Source organism: Pseudophryne corroboree, chromosome 11, assembly GCF_028390025.1.
Source record: "Pseudophryne corroboree isolate aPseCor3 chromosome 11, aPseCor3.hap2, whole genome shotgun sequence".
Lineage (NCBI taxonomy): Eukaryota > Metazoa > Chordata > Amphibia > Anura > Myobatrachidae > Pseudophryne > Pseudophryne corroboree.
In genome coordinates this window covers 167,232,566-167,250,978 of record NC_086454.1, presented here as the reverse complement: position 1 = coordinate 167,250,978, position 18,413 = coordinate 167,232,566, and the positions used below count along the sequence as shown (strand labels likewise).

At 32.6% G+C, this 18,413-nt stretch overlaps 11 non-coding genes across 11 annotated transcripts; all 11 read left to right on the top strand.

The window, feature by feature from the left end:
* Positions 1 to 842: 842 nt before the first annotated feature.
* On the top strand, positions 843 to 916 carry TRNAI-AAU (transfer RNA isoleucine (anticodon AAU)). Its single transcript has one exon. It is a non-coding gene; the product is annotated as a tRNA-Ile (tRNA).
* Positions 917 to 2,505: 1,589 nt separating this feature from the next.
* Positions 2,506 to 2,579, top strand: TRNAI-AAU (transfer RNA isoleucine (anticodon AAU)). Its single transcript has one exon. It is a non-coding gene; the product is annotated as a tRNA-Ile (tRNA).
* Positions 2,580 to 4,166: 1,587 nt separating this feature from the next.
* Positions 4,167 to 4,240, top strand: TRNAI-AAU (transfer RNA isoleucine (anticodon AAU)). The gene has a single exon. It is a non-coding gene; the product is annotated as a tRNA-Ile (tRNA).
* Positions 4,241 to 5,833: 1,593 nt separating this feature from the next.
* TRNAI-AAU (transfer RNA isoleucine (anticodon AAU)) lies at positions 5,834 to 5,907 on the top strand. The gene has a single exon. It is a non-coding gene; the product is annotated as a tRNA-Ile (tRNA).
* Positions 5,908 to 7,494: 1,587 nt separating this feature from the next.
* Positions 7,495 to 7,568, top strand: TRNAI-AAU (transfer RNA isoleucine (anticodon AAU)). The gene has a single exon. It is a non-coding gene; the product is annotated as a tRNA-Ile (tRNA).
* A 1,589-nt stretch (positions 7,569 to 9,157) lies between these two features.
* Positions 9,158 to 9,231, top strand: TRNAI-AAU (transfer RNA isoleucine (anticodon AAU)). The gene has a single exon. It is a non-coding gene; the product is annotated as a tRNA-Ile (tRNA).
* Positions 9,232 to 10,820: 1,589 nt separating this feature from the next.
* Positions 10,821 to 10,894, top strand: TRNAI-AAU (transfer RNA isoleucine (anticodon AAU)). Its single transcript has one exon. It is a non-coding gene; the product is annotated as a tRNA-Ile (tRNA).
* Positions 10,895 to 12,482: 1,588 nt separating this feature from the next.
* On the top strand, positions 12,483 to 12,556 carry TRNAI-AAU (transfer RNA isoleucine (anticodon AAU)). Its single transcript has one exon. It is a non-coding gene; the product is annotated as a tRNA-Ile (tRNA).
* A 1,589-nt stretch (positions 12,557 to 14,145) lies between these two features.
* TRNAI-AAU (transfer RNA isoleucine (anticodon AAU)) lies at positions 14,146 to 14,219 on the top strand. The gene has a single exon. It is a non-coding gene; the product is annotated as a tRNA-Ile (tRNA).
* A 1,589-nt stretch (positions 14,220 to 15,808) lies between these two features.
* Positions 15,809 to 15,882, top strand: TRNAI-AAU (transfer RNA isoleucine (anticodon AAU)). The gene has a single exon. It is a non-coding gene; the product is annotated as a tRNA-Ile (tRNA).
* A 1,587-nt stretch (positions 15,883 to 17,469) lies between these two features.
* On the top strand, positions 17,470 to 17,543 carry TRNAI-AAU (transfer RNA isoleucine (anticodon AAU)). Its single transcript has one exon. It is a non-coding gene; the product is annotated as a tRNA-Ile (tRNA).
* The last annotated feature ends 870 nt before the right edge of the window (positions 17,544 to 18,413 follow it).

Sequence of the window (18,413 nt, the reverse complement as noted above, 5' to 3'; positions counted from 1 at the left end):
TTATGTAGAATATTTGTCCAAACCCAATGATAATATATAAAAAGTAACCTATTTTTTAAAGGAGAAGATAGATACTAGAAACCTAAATGCCTAGGACCAATTTCAGTTGGAGCATCACCCCTTATGTTATCCTAGCATTGAATTGACAGTTTTTCTGTATTTCCATATTTGCATATCAGCTACTTACAATTGTTTCAAGCTTTATAACAGAGGACTGCCTTTTTTATAGACCAAGGATGAAAGTCTCTTGTGAGTTAAGTCTGATAATGACATCACAATTTATAAATTAAGCTATAGTATGATTACAGAGTGTAGACTGAATAAAAAGTGCTTTCCTATGGATTGAAGTTTGTATTTTCTTAAGCTTTGCATTCCAAAATGGGCTAGCATTCTTTATTTCCAATGGGCACATTAAGTTACTTTCCCAATATATATTTTTTTGTGTTAAAAGTTATTCATACACAACTTGGTAAAACATACTAAATTTAATACATAATGGATTACATCCTGGATTATCTTTTTCAACAATCTGTAAATTTACAATTAAAAATTGTGTATTAGATTTTTTAGATTGATTTTGCTTAGATTTGCATATACTCCTTGTCTAAATTGTCTATTTTTATACTATTAGTAGATGCCTTAATCTTTGTTATTATCCTATCTAATATTTATTTTTATTTTGTAATGTGGAAAGAAACTGGAGCATTTTTATGATACCCATGCTTCAAGTGACTCTATGGCTTAAGCTTTTTTTTTGAAAAATGAAATGCTATAAAAACAAAATATGATCTGTGCTTTGAGGTACATTTGCCAGTTCTGTGTTTGCTTGCAGTGATATCTGTGGGCGGTTAGCTCAGTTGGTTAGAGTGTGGTGCTAATAATGCCAAGGTCACGGGTTCGATCCCCGTATGGGCCATTTGCTTTTCTTGATGGACAAGAATGGAATAAGCTCATCGGTGGAGTGCATGAATACTTGAAAACATCATAGACACATATATCACAAAATCTCTTCAAATACATATCAGAAGCCAGTGGGAGTGTCATCCTTTGGCTGATGAAGATTTTTCTCTACATGGCTCAGTGACTTTTGTCTCAAATCAAGCAATATGACATAACTAAGATATGCAAGGGCAAATTAATCAGTTATTATATTGCTGCTCAAACATAGAGGGCACTAGGTGTTACTAGAAGAAGAAGAAGATATGTGCTCCCCTCTCATTAGTGCACACTGAAGTAAAAAAAAATGGAGAATTTCTAAAGACCAGAGCACAAGTAATGGATCTCTGCATTCTTATTGCATATTTTCTTATTTCCAAATATTTGACATACTTCTGATTTGATAAGTTTAAAAATGAGTTTAAACAAAGGACACCACTGAAGATGATGGAATTTATATGAATTTTAAATGAAGATTTGCAATACTCAAACATTGAATGAAAATGGAGCTTTGAACAAAAGGAAAATAAACAATGTTAGCTCCCACGAGATATGAACTCAGATTACTAGATTCAAAGTCCAGGGTGCTAACAATTACACCATGGAACCCTCACCTGAGCAATGGCATCTACTGAAGTGCGCTCATCTTTTAAATGCAAAGAAAAGAAATTCAATACTTTATATATATTATTTCAAGTTTCTAATAAGCTCAGGGATGCAATAGGTATTATGTAGAATATTTGTCCAAACCCAATGATAATATATAAAAAGTAACCTATTTTTTAAAGGAGAAGATAGATACTAGAAACCTAAATGCCTAGGACCAATTTCAGTTGGAGCATCACCCCTTATGTTATCCTAGCATTGAATTGACAGTTTTTCTGTATTTCCATATTTGCATATCAGCCACTTACAATTGTTTCAAGCTTTATAACAGACGACTGCCTTTTTTATAGACCAAGGATGAAAGTCTCTTGTGAGTTAAGTCTGATAATGACATCACAATTTGTAAATTAAGCTATAGTATGATTACAGAGTGTAGACTGAATAAAAAGTGCTTTCCTATGGATTGAAGTTTGTATTTTCTTAAGCTTTGCATTCCAAAATGGGCTAGCATTCTTTATTTCCAATGGGCACATTAAGCTACTTCCTTAATATATATTTTTTTGTGTTAAAAGTTATTCATACACAACTTGGTAAAACATACTAAATTTAATACATAATGGATTACATCCTGGGATTATCTTTTTCAACAATCTGTAAATTTACAATTAAAAATTGTGTATTAGATTTTTTAGATTGATTTTGCTTAGATTTGCATATACTCCTAGTCTAAATTGTCTATTTTTATACTATTACTAGATGCCTTAATCTTTGTTTTTATCCTATCTAATATTTATTTTTATTTTGTAATGTAGAAAGAAACTGGAGCATTTTTATGATACCCATGCTTCAAGTGACTCTATGGCTTAAGCTTTTTTTTGAAAAATGAAATGCTATAAAAACAAAATATGATCTGTGCTTTGAGGTACATTTGCCAGTTTTGTGTTTGCTAGCAGTAATATGTGTGGCCTGTTAGCTCAGTTGGTTAGAGCGTGGTGCTAATAACGCCAAGGTCACGGGTTCGGTCCCCGTATGGGCCATTTGTTTTTCTTGAAGGACAAGAATGGAATAAGCTCATCGTGGAGTGCATGAATACTTGAAAACATCATAGACACATATATCACAAAATCTTTTCAAATACATATCAGAAGCCAGTGGGAGTGTCATCCTTTGGCTGATGAAGATTTTTCTCTACATGGCTCAGTGACTTTTGTCTCAAATCAAGCAATATGACATAACTAAGATATGCAAGGGCAAATTAATCAGTTATTATATTGCTGCTCAAACATAGAGGGCACTAGGTGTTACTAGAAGAAGAAGAAGATATGTGCTCCCCTCTCATTAGTGCACACTGAAGTAAAAAAAAATGGAGAATTTCTAAATACCAGAGCACAAGTAATGGATCTCTGCATTCTTATTGCATATTTTCTTATTTCCAAATATTTGACATACTTCTTATTTGATAAGTTTAAAAATGAGTTTAAACAAAGGACACCACTGAAGATGATGGAATTTATATGAATTTTAAATGAAGATTTGCAATACTCATACATTGAATGAAAATGGAGCTTTGAACAAAAGGAAAATAAACAATGTTAGCTCCCACGAGATATGAACTCAGATTACTAGATTCAAAGTCCAGGGTGCTAGCAATTACACCATGGAACCCTCACCTGAGCAATGGCATCTACTGAAGTGCACTCATCTTTTAAATGCAAAGAAAAGAAATTCAATACTTTATATATATTATTTCAAGTTTCTAATAAGCTCAGGGATGCAATAGGTATTATGTAGAATATTTGTCCAAACCCAATGATAATATATAAAAAGTAACCTATTTTTTAAAGGAGAAGATAGATACTAGAAACCTAAATGCCTAGGACCAATTTCAGTTGGAGCATCACCCCTTATGTTATCCTAGCATTGAATTGACAGTTTTTCTGTATTTCCATATTTGCATATCAGCCACTTACAATTGTTTCAAGCTTTATAACAGACGACTGCCTTTTTTATAGACCAAGGATGAAAGTCTCTTGTGAGTTAAGTTTGATAATGACATCACAATTTGTAAATTAAGCTATAGTATGATTACAGAGTGTAGACTGAATAAAAAGTGCTTTCCTATGGATTGAAGTTTGTATTTTCTTAAGCTTTGCATTCCAAAATGGGCTAGCATTCTTTATTTCCAATGGGCACATTAAGCTACTTCCCCAATATATATTTTTTTGTGTTAAAAGTTATTCATACACAACTTGGTAAAACATACTAAATTTAATACATAATGGATTACATCCTGGATTATCTTTTTCAACAATCTGTAAATTTACAATTAAAAATTGTGTATTAGATTTTTTAGATTGACTTTGCTTAGATTTGCATATACTCCTTGTCTAAATTGTCTATTTTTATACTATTAGTAGATGCCTTAATCTTTGTTATTATCCTATCTAATATTTATTTTTATTTTGTAATGTGGAATGAAACTGGAGCATTTTTATGATACCCATGCTTCAAGTGACTCTATGGCTTAAGCTTTTTTTTGAAAAATGAAATGCTATAAAAACAAAATATGATCTGTGCTTTGAGGTACATTTGCCAGTTTTGTGTTTGCTTGCAGTGATATCTGTGGCCGGTTAGCTCAGTTGGTTAGAGCGTGGTGCTAATAACGCCAAGGTCACGGGTTTGATCCCCGTATGGGCCATTTGCTTTTCTTGATGGACAAGAATGGAATAAGCTCATCGGTGGAGTGCATGAATACTTGAAAACATCATAGACACATATATCACAAAATCTCTTCAAATACATATCAGAAGCCAGTGGGAGTGTCATCCTTTGGCTGATGAAGATTTTTCTCTACATGGCTCAGTGACTTTTGTCTCAAATCAAGCAATATGGCATAACTAAGATATGCAAGGGCAAATTAATCAGTTATTATATTGCTGCTCAAACATAGAGGGCACTAGGTGTTACTAGAAGAAGAAGAAGAAGATATGTGCTCCCCTCTCATTAGTGCACACTGAAGTTAAAAAAAATGGAGAATTTCTAAAGACCAGAGCACAAGTAATGGATCTTTGCATTCTTATTGCATCTTTTCTTATTTCCAAATATTTGACATACTTCTGATTTGATAAGTTTAAAAATGAGTTTAAACAAAGGACACCACTGAAGATGATGGAATTTATATGAATTTTAAATGAAGATTTGCAATACTCATACATTGAATGAAAATGGAGCTTTGAACAAAAGGAAAATAAACAATGTTAGCTCCCACGAGATATGAATTCAAATTACTAGATTCAAAGTCCAGGGTGCTAACAATTACACCATGGAACCCTCACCTGAGCAATGGCATCTACTGAAGTGCACTCATCTTTTAAATGCAAAGAAAAGAAATTCAATACTTTATATATATTATTTCAAGTTTCTAATAAGCTCAGGGATGCAATAGGTATTATGTAGAATATTTGTCCAAACCCAATGATAATATATAAAAAGTAACCTATTTTTTAAAGGAGAAGATAGATACTAGAAACCTAAATGCCTAGGACCAATTTCAGTTGGAGCATCACCCCTTATGTTATCCTAGCATTGAATTGACAGTTTTTCTGTATTTCCATATTTGCATATCAGCCACTTACAATTGTTTCAAGCTTTATAACAGAGGACTGCCTTTTTTATAGACCAAGGATGAAAGTCTCTTGTGAGTTAAGTCTGATAATGACATCACAATTTGTAAATTAAGCTATAGTATGATTACAGAGTGTAGACTGAATAAAAAGTGCTTTCCTATGGATTGAAGTTTGTATTTTCTTAAGCTTTGCATTCCAAAATGGGCTAGCATTCTTTATTTCCAATGGGCACATTAAGTTACTTTCCCAATATATATTTTTTTGTGTTAAAAGTTATTCATACACAACTTGGTAAAACATACTAAATTTAATACATAATGGATTACATCCTTGATTATCTTTTTCAACAATCTGTAAATTTACAATTAAAAATTGTGTATTAGATTTTTTAGATTGATTTTGCTTAGATTTGCATATACTCCTTGAATAAATTGTCTATTTTTATGCTATTAGTAGATGCCTTAATCTTTGTTATTATCCTATCTAATATTTATTTTTATTTTGTAATGTGGAAAGAAACTGGAGCATTTTTATGATACCCATGCTTCAAGTGACTCTATGGCTTAAGCTTTTTTTTTGAAAAATGAAATGCTATAAAAACAAAATATGATCTGTGAATTTGAGGTACATTTGCCAGTTTTGTGTTTGCTTGGAGTAACATCTGTGGCGGGTTAGCTCAGTTGGTTCGAGCGTGGTGCTAATAACGCCAAGGTCACGGGTTCGATCCCCGTATGGGCCATTTGCTTTTCTTGATGGACAAGAATGGAATAAGCTCATCGGTGGAGTGCATGAATACTTGAAAACATCATAGACACATATATCACAAAATCTCTTCAAATACATATCAGAAGCCAGTGGGAGTGTCATCCTTTGGCTGATAAAGATTTTTCTCTACATGGCTCAGTGACTTTTGTCTCAAATCAAGCAATATGGCATAACTAAGATATGCAAGGGCAAATTAATCAGTTATTATATTGCTGCTCAAACATAGAGGGCACTAGGTGTTACTAGAAGAAGAAGAAGATATGTGCTCCCCTCTCATTAGTGCACACTGAAGTAAAAAAAATGGAGAATTTCTAAAGACCAGAGCACAAATAATGGATCTCTGCATTCTTATTGCATCTTTTCTTATTTCCAAATATTTGACATACTTCTGATTTGATAAGTTTAAAAATGAGTTTAAACAAAGGACACCACTGAAGATGATGGAATTTATATGAATTTTAAATGAAGATTTGCAATACTCATACATTGAATGAAAATGGAGCTTTGAACAAAAGGAAAATAAACAATGTTAGCTCCCACGAGATATGAACTCAGATTACTAGATTCAAAGTCCAGGGTGCTAACAATTACACCATGGAACCCTCACCTGAGCAATGGCATCTACTGAAGTGCACTCATCTTTTAAATGCAAAGAAAAGAAATTCAATACTTTATATATATTATTTCAAGTTTCTAATAAGCTCAGGGATGCAATAGGTATTATGTAGAATATTTGTCCAAACCCAATGATAATATATAAAAAGTAACCTATTTTTTAAAGGAGAAGATAGATACTAGAAACCTAAATGCCTAGGACCAATTTCAGTTGGAGCATCACCCCTTATGTTATCCTAGCATTGAATTGACAGTTTTTCTGTATTTCCATATTTGCATATCAGCCACTTACAATTGTTTCAAGCTTTATAACAGAGGACTGCCTTTTTTATAGACCAAGGATGAAAGTCTCTTGTGAGTTAAGTCTGATAATGACATCACAATTTGTAAATTAAGCTATAGTATGATTACAGAGTGTAGACTGAATAAAAAGTGCTTTCCTATGGATTGAAGTTTGTATTTTCTTAAGCTTTGCATTCCAAAATGGGCTAGCATTCTTTATTTCCAATGGGCACATTAAGTTACTTTCCCAATATATATTTTTTTGTGTTAAAAGTTATTCATACACAACTTGGTAAAACATACTAAATTTAATACATAATGGATTACATCCTGGATTATCTTTTTCAACAATCTGTAAATTTACAATTAAAAATTGTGTATTAGATTTTTTAGATTGATTTTGCTTAGATTTGCATATACTCCTTGTCTAAATTGTCTATTTTTATACTATTAGTAGATGCCTTAATCTTTGTTATTATCCTATCTAATATTTATTTTTATTTTGTAATGTGGAAAGAAACTGGAGCATTTTTATGATACCCATGCTTCAAGTGACTCTATGGCTTAAGCTTTTTTTTGAAAAATGAAATGCTATAAAAACAAAATATGATCTGTGCTTTGAGGTACATTTGCCAGTTCTGTGTTTGCTTGCAGTGATATCTGTGGGCGGTTAGCTCAGTTGGTTAGAGTGTGGTGCTAATAATGCCAAGGTCACGGGTTCGATCCCCGTATGGGCCATTTGCTTTTCTTGATGGACAAGAATGGAATAAGCTCATCGGTGGAGTGCATGAATACTTGAAAACATCATAGACACATATATCACAAAATCTCTTCAAATACATATCAGAAGCCAGTGGGAGTGTCATCCTTTGGCTGATGAAGATTTTTCTCTACATGGCTCAGTGACTTTTGTCTCAAATCAAGCAATATGGCATAACTAAGATATGCAAGGGCAAATTAATTAGTTATTATATTGCTGCTCAAACATAGAGGGCACTAGGTGTTAATAGAAGAAGAAGAAGATATGTGCTCCCCTCTCATTAGTGCACACTGAAGTAAAAACAATGGAGAATTTCTAAAGACCAGAGCACAAGTAATGAATTTCTGCATTCTTATTGCATCTTTTCTTATTTCCAAATATTTGACATACTTCTGATTTGATAAGTTTAAAAATGAGTTTAAACAAAGGACACCACTGAAGATGATGGAATTTATATGAATTTTAAATGAAGATTTGCAATACTCATACATTGAATGAAAATGGAGCTTTGAACAAAAGGAAAATAAACAATGTTAGCTCCCACGAGATATGAACTCAGATTACTAGATTCAAAGTCCAGGGTGCTAACAATTACACCATGGAACCCTCACCTGAGCAATGGCATCTACTGAAGTGCGCTCATCTTTTAAATGCAAAGAAAAGAAATTCAATACTTTATATATATTATTTCAAGTTTCTAATAAGCTCAGGGATGCAATAGGTATTATGTAGAATATTTGTCCAAACCTAATGATAATATATAAAAAGTAACCTATTTTTTAAAGGAGAAGATAGATACTAGAAACCTAAATGCCTAGGACCAATTTCAGTTGGAGCATCACCCCTTATGTTATCCTAGCATTGAATTGACAGTTTTTCTGTATTTCCATATTTGCATATCAGCCACTTACAATTGTTTCAAGCTTTATAACAGAGGACTGCCTTTTTTATAGACCAAGGATGAAAGTCTCTTGTGAGTTAAGTCTGATAATGACATCACAATTTGTAAATTAAGCTATAGTATGATTACAGAGTGTAGACTGAATAAAAAGTGCTTTCCTATGGATTGAAGTTTGTATTTTCTTAAGCTTTGCATTCCAAAATGGGCTAGCATTCTTTATTTCCAATGGGCACATTAAGTTACTTCCCCAATATATATTTTTTTGTGTTAAAAGTTATTCATACACAACTTGGTAAAACATACTAAATTTAATACATAATGGATTACATCCTGGATTATCTTTTTCAACAATCTGTAAATTTACAATTAAAAATTGTGTATTAGATTTTTTAGATTGATTTTGCTTAGATTTGCATATACTCCTTGTCTAAATTGTCTATTTTTATACTATTAGTAGATGCCTTAATCTTTGTTATTATCCTATCTAATATTTATTTTTATTTTGTAATGTGGAAAGAAACTGGAGCATTTTTATGATACCCATGCTTCAAGTGACTCTATGGCTTAAGCTTTTTTTTTTGAAAAATGAAATGCTATAAAAACAAAATATGATCTGTGCTTTGAGGTACATTTGCCAGTTCTGTGTTTGCTTGCAGTGATATCTGTGGGCGTTTAGCTCAGTTGGTTAGAGCGTGGTGCTAATAATGCCAAGGTCACGGGTTCGATCCCCGTATGGGCCATTTGCTTTTCTTGATGGACAAGAATGGAATAAGCTCATCGGTGGAGTGCATGAATACTTGAAAACATCATAGACACATATATCACAAAATCTCTTCAAATACATATCAGAAGCCAGTGGGAGTGTCATCCTTTGGCTGATGAAGATTTTTCTCTACATGGCTCAGTGACTTTTGTCTCAAATCAAGCAATATGACATAACTAAGATATGCAAGGGCAAATTAATCAGTTATTATATTGCTGCTCAAACATAGAGGGCACTAGGTGTTACTAGAAGAAGAAGAAGATATGTGCTCCCCTCTCATTAGTGCACACTGAAGTAAAAAAAAATGGAGAATTTCTAAAGACCAGAGCACAAGTAATGGATCTCTGCATTCTTATTGCATATTTTCTTATTTCCAAATATTTGACATACTTCTGATTTGATAAGTTTAAAAATGAGTTTAAACAAAGGACACCACTAAAGATGATGGAATTTATATGAATTTTAAATGAAGATTTGCAATACTCAAACATTGAATGAAAATGGAGCTTTGAACAAAAGGAAAATAAACAATGTTAGCTCCCACGAGATATGAACTCAGATTACTAGATTCAAAGTCCAGGGTGCTAACAATTACACCATGGAACCCTCACCTGAGCAATGGCATCTACTGAAGTGCGCTCATCTTTTAAATGCAAAGAAAAGAAATTCAATACTTTATATATATTATTTCAAGTTTCTAATAAGCTCAGGGATGCAATAGGTATTATGTAGAATATTTGTCCAAACCCAATGATAATATATAAAAAGTAACCTATTTTTTAATGGAGAAGATAGATACTAGAAACCTAAATGCCTAGGACCAATTTCAGTTGGAGCATCACCCCTTATGTTATCCTAGCATTGAATTGACAGTTTTTCTGTATTTCCATATTTGCATATCAGCCACTTACAATTGTTTCAAGCTTTATAACAGACGACTGCCTTTTTTATAGACCAAGGATGAAAGTCTCTTGTGAGTTAAGTCTGATAATGACATCACAATTTGTAAATTAAGCTATAGTATGATTACAGAGTGTAGACTGAATAAAAAGTGCTTTCCTATGGATTGAAGTTTGTATTTTCTTAAGCTTTGCATTCCAAAATGGGCTAGCATTCTTTATTTCCAATAGGCACATTAAGCTACTTCCTTAATATATATTTTTTTGTGTTAAAAGTTATTCATACACAACTTGGTAAAACATACTAAATTTAATACATAATGGATTACATCCTGGGATTATCTTTTTCAACAATCTGTAAATTTACAATTAAAAATTGTGTATTAGATTTTTTAGATTGATTTTGCTTAGATTTGCATATACTCCTAGTCTAAATTGTCTATTTTTATACTATTACTAGATGCCTTAATCTTTGTTTTTATCCTATCTAATATTTATTTTTATTTTGTAATGTAGAAAGAAACTGGAGCATTTTTATGATACCCATGCTTCAAGTGACTCTATGGCTTAAGCTTTTTTTTGAAAAATGAAATGCTATAAAAACAAAATATGATCTGTGCTTTGAGGTACATTTGCCAGTTTTGTGTTTGCTAGCAGTAATATGTGTGGCCTGTTAGCTCAGTTGGTTAGAGCGTGGTGCTAATAACGCCAAGGTCACGGGTTCGATCCCCGTATGGGCCATTTGTTTTTCTTGAAGGACAAGAATGGAATAAGCTCATCGTGGAGTGCATGAATACTTGAAAACATCATAGACACATATATCACAAAATCTTTTCAAATACATATCAGAAGCCAGTGGGAGTGTCATCCTTTGGCTGATGAAGATTTTTCTCTACATGGCTCAGTGACTTTTGTCTCAAATCAAGCAATATGACATAACTAAGATATGCAAGGGCAAATTAATCAGTTATTATATTGCTGCTCAAACATAGAGGGCACTAGGTGTTACTAGAAGAAGAAGAAGATATGTGCTCCCCTCTCATTAGTGCACACTGAAGTTAAAAAAAATGGAGAATTTCTAAAGACCAGAGCACAAGTAATGGATCTCTGCATTCTTATTGCATATTTTCTTATTTCCAAATATTTTACATACTTCTGATTTGATAAGTTTAAAAATGAGTTTAAACAAAGGACACCACTGAAGATGATGGAATTTATATGAATTTTAAATGAAGATTTGCAATACTCATACATTGAATGAAAATGGAGCTTTGAACAAAAGGAAAATAAACAATGTTAGCTCCCACTAGATATGAACTCAGATTACTAGATTCAATGTCCAGGGTGCTAACAATTACACCATGGAACCCTCACCTGAGCAATGGCATCTACTGAAGTGCGCTCATCTTTTAAATGCAAAGAAAAGAAATTCAATACTTTATATATATTATTTCAAGTTTCTAATAAGCTCAGGGATGCAATAGGTATTATGTAGAATATTTGTCCAAACCCAATGATAATATATAAAAAGTAACCTATTTTTTAAAGGAGAAGATAGATACTAGAAACCTAAATGCCTAGGACCAATTTCAGTTGGAGCATCACCCCTTATGTTATCCTAGCATTGAATTGACAGTTTTTCTGTATTTCCATATTTGCATATCAGCCACTTACAATTGTTTCAAGCTTTATAACAGAGGACTGCCTTTTTTTATAGACCAAGGATGAAAGTCTCTTGTGAGTTAAGTCTGATAATGACATCACAATTTGTAAATTAAGCTATAGTATGATTACAGAGTGTAGACTGAATAAAAAGTGCTTTCCTATGGATTGAAGTTTGTATTTTCTTAAGCTTTGCATTCCAAAATGGGCTAGCATTCTTTATTTCCAATGGGCACATTAAGCTACTTCCCCAATATATATTTTTTTGTGTTAAAAGTTATTCATACACAACTTGGTAAAACATACTAAATTTAATACATAATGGATTACATCCTGGATTATCTTTTTCAACAATCTGTAAATTTACAATTAAAAATTGTGTATTAGATTTTTTAGATTGACTTTGCTTAGATTTGCATATACTCCTTGTCTAAATTGTCTATTTTTATACTATTAGTAGATGCCTTAATCTTTGTTATTATCCTATCTAATATTTATTTTTATTTTGTAATGTGGAAAGAAACTGGAGCATTTTTATGATACCCATGCTTCAAGTGACTCTATGGCTTAAGCTTTTTTTTGAAAAATGAAATGCTATAAAAACAAAATATGATCTGTGCTTTGAGGTACATTTGCCAGTTTTGTGTTTGCTTGCACTGATATATGTGGCCGGTTAGCTCAGTTGGTTAGAGCGTGGTGCTAATAACGCCAAGGTCACGGGTTTGATCCCCGTATGGGCAATTTGCTTTTCTTGATGGACAAGAATGGAATAAGCTCATCGGTGGAGTGCATGAATACTTGAAAACATCATAGACACATATATCACAAAATCTCTTCAAATACATATCAGAAGCCAGTGGGAGTGTCATCCTTTGGCTGATGAAGATTTTTCTCTACATGGCTCAGTGACTTTTGTCTCAAATCAAGCAATATGGCATAACTAAGATATGCAAGGGCAAATTTATCAGTTATTATATTGCTGCTCAAACATAGAGGGCACTAGGTGTTACTAGAAGAAGAAGAAGATATGTGCTCCCCTCTCATTAGTGCACACTGAAGTAAAAAAAAATGGAGAATTTCTAAAGACCAGAGCACAAGTAATGGATCTTTGCATTCTTATTGCATCTTTTCTTATTTCCAAATATTTGACATACTTCTGATTTGATAAGTTTAAAAATGAGTTTAAACAAAGGACACCACTGAAGATGATGGAATTTATATGAATTTTAAATGAAGATTTGCAATACTCATACATTGAATGAAAATGGAGCTTTGAACAAAAGGAAAATAAACAATGTTAGCTTCCACGAGATATGAATTCAAATTACTAGATTCAAAGTCCAGGGTGCTAACAATTGCACCATGGAACCCTCACCTGAGCAATGGCATCTACTGAAGTGCGCTCATCTTTTAAATGCAAAGAAAAGAAATTCAATACTTTATATATATTATTTCAAGTTTCTAATAAGCTCAGGGATGCAATAGGTATTATGTAGAATATTTGTCCAAAACCAATGATAATATATAAAAAGTAACCTATTTTTTAAAGGAGAAGATAGATACTAGAAACCTAAATGCCTAGGACCAATTTCAGTTGGAGCATCACCCCTTATGTTATCCTAGCATTGAATTGACAGTTTTTCAGTATTTCCATATTTGCATATCAGCCACTTACAATTGTTTCAAGCTTTATAACAGAGGACTGCCTTTTTATAGACCAAGGATGAAAGTCTCTTGTGAGTTAAGTCTGATAATGACATCACAATTTGTAAATTAAGCTATAGTATGTTTACAGAGTGTAGACTGAATAAAAAGTGCTTTCCTATGGATTGAAGTTTGTATTTTCTTAAGCTTTGCATTCCAAAATGGGCTAGCATTCTTTATTTCCAATGGGCACATTAAGTTACTTCCCCAATATATATTTTTTTGTGTTAAAAGTTATTCATACACAACTTGGTAAAACATACTAAATTTAATACATAATGGATTACATCCTGGGATTATCTTTTTCAACAATCTGTAAATTTACAATTAAAAATTGTGTATTAGATTTTTTAGATTGATTTTGCTTAGATTTGCATATACTCCTTGAATAAATTGTCTATTTTTATACTATTAGTAGATGCCTTAATCTTTGTTATTATCCTATCTAATATTTATTTTTATTTTGTAATGTGGAAAGAAACTGGAGCATTTTTATGATACCCATGCTTCAAGTGACTCTATGGCTTAAGCTTTTTTTTGAAAAATGAAATGCTATAAAAACAAAATATGATCTGTGAATTTGAGGTACATTTGCCAGTTTTGTGTTTGCTTGCAGTAACATCTGTGGCCGGTTAGCTCAGTTGGTTAGAGCGTGGTGCTAATAACGCCAAGGTCACGGGTTCGATCCCCGTATGGGCCATTTGCTTTTCTTGATGGACAAGAATGGAATAAGCTCATCGGTGGAGTGCATGAATACTTGAAAACATCATAGACACATATATCACAAAATCTCTTCAAATACATATCAGAAGCCAGTGGGAGTGTCATCCTTTGGCTGATAAAGATTTTTCTCTACATGGCTCAGTGACTTTTGTCTCAAATCAAGCAATATGGCATAACTAAGATATGCAAGGGCAAATTAATCAGTTATTATATTGCTGCTCAAACATAGAGGGCACTAGGTGTTACTAGAAGAAGAAGAAGATATGTGCTCCCCTCTCATTAGTGCACACTGAAGTAAAAAAAATGGAGAATTTCTAAAGACCAGAGCACAAGTAATGGATCTCTGCATTCTTATTGCATCTTTTCTTATTTCCAAATATTTGACATACTTCTGATTTGATAAGTTTAAAAATGAGTTTAAACAAAGGACACCACTGAAGATGATGGAATTTATATGAATTTTAAATGAAGATTTGCAATACTCATACATTGAATGAAAATGGAGCTTTGAACAAAAGGAAAATAAACAATGTTAGCTCCCACGAGATATGAACTCAGATTACTAGATTCAAAGTCCAGGGTGCTAACAATTACACCATGGAACCCTCACCTGAGCAATGGCATCTACTGAAGTGCACTCATCTTTTAAATGCAAAGAAAAGAAATTCAATACTTTATATATATTATTTCAAGTTTCTAATAAGCTCAGGGATGCAATAGGTATTATGTAGAATATTTGTCCAAACCCAATGATAATATATAAAAAGTAACCTATTTTTTAAAGGAGAAGATAGATACTAGAAACCTAAATGCCTAGGACCAATTTCAGTTGGAGCATCACCCCTTATGTTATCCTAGCATTGAATTGACAGTTTTTCTGTATTTCCATATTTGCATATCAGCCACTTACAATTGTTTCAAGCTTTATAACAGAGGACTGCCTTTTTTATAGACCAAGGATGAAAGTCTCTTGTGAGTTAAGTCTGATAATGACATCACAATTTGTAAATTAAGCTATAGTATGATTACAGAGTGTAGACTGAATAAAAAGTGCTTTCCTATGGATTGAAGTTTGTATTTTCTTAAGCTTTGCATTCCAAAATGGGCTAGCATTCTTTATTTCCAATAGGCACATTAAGCTACTTCCCCAATATTTATTTTTTTGTGTTAAAAGTTATTCATACACAACTTGGTAAAACATACTAAATTTAATACATAATGGATTACATCCTGGGATTATCTTTTTCAACAATCTGTAAATTTACAATTAAAAATTGTGTATTAGATTTTTTAGATTGATTTTGCTTAGATTTGCATATACTCCTTGAATAAATTGTCTATTTTTATACTATTAGTAGATGCCTTAATCTTTGTTATTATCCTATCTAATATTTATTTTTATTTTGTAATGTGGAAAGAAACTGGAGCATTTTTATGATACCCATGCTTCAAGTGACTCTATGGCTTAAGCTTTTTTTTGAAAAATGAAATGCTATAAAAACAAAATATGATCTGTGAATTTGAGGTACATTTGCCAGTTTTGTGTTTGCTTGCAGTAACATCTGTGGCCGGTTAGCTCAGTTGGTTAGAGCGTGGTGCTAATAACGACAAGGTCACGGGTTCGATCCCCGTATGGGCCATTTGCTTTTCTTGATGGACAAGAATGGAATAAGCTCATCGGTGGAGTGCATGAATACTTGAAAACATCATAGACACATATATCACAAAATCTCTTCAAATACATATCAGAAGCCAGTGGGAGTGTCATCCTTTGGCTGATAAAGATTTTTCTCTACATGGCTCAGTGACTTTTGTCTCAAATCAAGCAATATGGCATAACTAAGATATGCAAGGGCAAATTAATCAGTTATTATATTGCTGCTCAAACATAGAGGGCACTAGGTGTTACTAGAAGAAGAAGAAGATATGTGCTCCCCTCTCATTAGTGCACACTGAAGTAAAAAAAATGGAGAATTTCTAAAGACCAGAGCACAAATAATGGATCTCTGCATTCTTATTGCATCTTTTCTTATTTCCAAATATTTGACATACTTCTGATTTGATAAGTTTAAAAATGAGTTTAAACAAAGGACACCACTGAAGATGATGGAATTTATATGAATTTTAAATGAAGATTTGCAATACTCATACATTGAATGAAAATGGAGCTTTGAACAAAAGGAAAATAAACAATGTTAGCTCCCACGAGATATGAACTCAGATTACTAGATTCAAAGTCCAGGGTGCTAACAATTACACCATGGAACCCTCACCTGAGCAATGGCATCTACTGAAGTGCACTCATCTTTTAAATGCAAAGAAAAGAAATTCAATACTTTATATATATTATTTCAAGTTTCTAATAAGCTCAGCGATGCAATAGGTATTATGTAGAATATTTGTCCAAACCCAATGATAATATATAAAAAGTAACCTATTTTTTAAAGGAGAAGATAGATACTAGAAACCTAAATGCCTAGGACCAATTTCAGTTGGAGCATCACCCCTTATGTTATCCTAGCATTGAATTGACAGTTTTTCTGTATTTCCATATTTGCATATCAGCCACTTACAATTGTTTCAAGCTTTATAACAGAGGACTGCCTTTTTTATAGACCAAGGATGAAAGTCTCTTGTGAGTTAAGTCTGATAATGACATCACAATTTGTAAATTAAGCTATAGTATGATTACAGAGTGTAGACGGAATAAAAAGTGCTTTCCTATGGATTGAAGTTTGTATTTTCTTAAGCTTTGCATTCCAAAATGGGCTAGCATTCTTTATTTCCAATAGGCACATTAAGCTACTTCCCCAATATTTATTTTTTTGTGTTAAAAGTTATTCATACACAACTTGGTAAAACATACTAAATTTAATACATAATGGATTACATCCTGGATTATCTTTTTCAACAATCTGTAAATTTACAATTAAAAATTGTGTATTAGATTTTTTAGATTGATTTTGCTTAGATTTGCATATACTCCTTGTCTAAATTGTCTATTTTTATACTATTAGTAGATGCCTTAATCTTTGTTATTATCCTATCTAATATTATTTTTTATTTTGTAATGTGGAAAGAAACTGGAGCATTTTTATGATACCCATGCTTCAAGTGACTCTATGGCTTAAGCTTTTTTTTGAAAAATGAAATGCTATAAAAACAAAATATGATCTGTGCTTTGAGGTACATTTGCCAGTTTTGTGTTTGCTTGCAGTGATATCTGTGGCCGGTTAGCGCAGTTGGTTAGAGCGTGGTGCTAATAACGCCAAGGTCAAGGGTTCGATCCCCGTATGGGCCATTTGCTTTTCTTGATGGACAAGAATGGAATAAGCTCATCGGTGGAGTGCATGAATACTTAAAAACATCATAGACACATATATCACAAAATCTCTTCAAATATATATCAGAAGCCAGTGGGAGTGTCATCCTTTGACTGATGAAGATTTTTCTCTACATGGCTCAGTGACTTTTGTCTCAAATCCAGCAATATGGCATAACTAAGATATGCAAGGGCAAATTAATTAGTTATTATATTGCTGCTCAAACATAGAGGGCACTAGGTGTTACTAGAAGAAGAAGAAGATATGTGCTCCCCTCTCATTAGTGCACACTGAAGTAAAAAAAAATGGAGAATTTCTAAAGACCAGAGCACAAGTAATGGATCTCTGCATTCTTATTGCATCTTTTCTTATTTCCAAATATTTGACATACTTCTGATTTGATAAGTTTAAAAATGAGTTTAAACAAAGGACACCACTGAAGATGATGGAATTTATATGAATTTTAAATGAAGATTTGCAATACTCATACATTGAATGAAAATGGAGCTTTGAACAATAGGAAAATAAACAATGTTAGCTCCCACGAGATATGAATTCAGATTACTAGATTCAAAGTCAAGGGTGCTAACAATTACACCATGGAACCCTCACCTGAGCAATGGCATCTACTGAAGTGCGCTCATCTTTTAAATGCAAAGAAAAGAAATTCAATACTTTATATATATTATTTCAAGTTTCTAATAAGCTCAGGGATGCAATAGGTATTATGTAGAATATTTGTCCAAACCCAATGATAATATATAAAAAGTAACCTATTTTTTAAAGGAGAAGATAGATACTAGAAACCTAAATGCCTAGGACCAATTTCAGTTGGAGCATCACCCCTT